At 48.3% G+C, this 1,936-nt stretch overlaps 1 pseudogene; it reads right to left on the reverse strand.

Annotated features, from left to right (window-relative positions):
- Positions 1-917: 917 nt before the first annotated feature.
- LOC104850612 lies at positions 918-1,441 on the reverse strand (annotated as a pseudogene).
- Between the last annotated feature and the right edge of the window lie 495 nt (positions 1,442-1,936).

Here is a 1,936-nt window from a genome sequence, read left to right on the forward strand (position 1 = left end):
CTCACCGTTCACTCCCAGGATAGGAACTGATTTACTCTCTGGCTGCAGGGCACCTTTGAAATGAACTGTGCTGGCACACGGAGGGAGCAACCTGTTTGCACACAGCAGTGGTGGGGGTATGCCCCACCCATCAAACCCAACTGCCATCGCAGCAGGGTGTGGTCTGGGGGGTGGCAATGGCAGGAGACAAGCTGTGTCCTCTGGGAACAACTCATTACCCCGATAAACTAAAGGTGACAGCTCCATGTGATGAATAAAGCTAAAATAAGAGGTCAAAACAATAGGGGTTCTCACCCAGAGGGATAATGTGCCACTAGCCAGCATGTAACAAGATAGCAGGAACAGAGGAAATGTTCCTGGTTCAGTGCCATCTGATCTAGGTGTTCTGGGTGGGTGGGCAGGGGCTTCCCTCAACTCTGCAGCAAATACTTTAATGCTACTGTCATTTGAGTAGCATTTTTTCCCCCAAGGGCGCTATCTGTTATGCTTCACTTGGGCCAGATGTGCACATCAGCATGGCTGCCATACCTGCTAAGAACACAATTATTTATGTGTCCTTCCAGGACACATGGATGTGGCTACTGAAATGCAGCAGATGACAGAGCGCTACCACTCTTCTGTAAGCAACCAGGGTCCTGGTGAATGAGGTCACAAAGAGAAGACACCCTTACTCTAGCCTTGAGTGACAGGCCATCTGTAGCTTCCCTTATTTCCAACCCTAAATTGACTGTTTAAAAAGATGTAGGTTGCATGTGACAGGAGGGACAGTAAGGGAGATTTCAGGCTTTACATTCTTTAGATGTCTACTTGTGCTGGCCTGGCCATTAAAAAGTTATGTGGAACTTCAAGATGAAAGGGACGGGCAGCTTCTTAGGAGAGGAGAGTCCCAAACTTCTGTGGATTTAATGAGATCGAACTCACTGCAGCTTCTGACGCGGTTGGCTCTTAATTGAATCAAAATCAATGACAATCTTGTGGCACCTGGGTGTGAATTTCCCAAACATAATTCCAGCCATTTCAAACATGAGCCTCGCAGCTGTTCTCTCATCACTGTCATAAACTGGTATTTAGCAGACATGAAAATAACTTCTTTTATACCTGCCTGGATGATGAGCTTAGCACATTCACTACATGGGAACAAGGCGACATACACGCTACGCCCTTCACATTGGCCAAATTCTTGTTCATGATGGCATTTGGCTCAGCATGGCACACATAAGGATATTTGGTATCCAGCTTTTTCTCCACTGTCCTCCTCCAAGGCAACAGGTCGTCGCTGCACCCATTCAGCATTCCATCGTACCTGAGTCCAACAATCTTTGCTTCTCTGGGCTGATAAGAAAGCTACTGCTATGAAATACTCAGGCCATTCCAAATAGTCATCCTGTTTCTTGCAGGAAACTTCACTCACCTTAGGTCCGCTCGGCTTGCCCTTGTCCATCCTCCAGCGCCACATCCCCAGGACCGCATGCTGGTTCTCATCTCCACTCTGTTCTCTTGCAATTTCGCTTCGATGCCACAGGCCTCTGCAAATGGGTCCTTTCAATCCTGGACTCTGGCACTTGATCGGGTATAATGATGTGGTGGCCTTGGAAAACAGCTTTCCCCTCCTTGGACCTCATTTGTAAAGAGGAATTAGATGGCTCCTGAGGGCCCTGTGCACCTCAGGACCTTGAAGTGCAGTGGTCCTGCCTGCCCACTCAGCCTTGCCAAAGCCAGGATGCATTCCTTACAGTCATCGGGGAGAGCTGCAGATTCAGAGACTGCCTGCAACCTTAAAGGATTTTTTCATCAAAATCACAGCTTTAGCACATTCCGCTCAGCCATAGCCTCCCACTCCACATGGAAATAGTGGTGCATAAGATGTAACACATTATCCTGGAACTGCAGCTCTAACAGGGAGAAGCCAGAGCTCCTTGAAGTCTACAACCCAGAG

This window comes from Fukomys damarensis, unplaced genomic scaffold, assembly GCF_012274545.1.
Source record: "Fukomys damarensis isolate Sample0158 unplaced genomic scaffold, DMR_v1.0_HiC HiC_scaffold_27, whole genome shotgun sequence".
Lineage (NCBI taxonomy): Eukaryota > Metazoa > Chordata > Mammalia > Rodentia > Bathyergidae > Fukomys > Fukomys damarensis.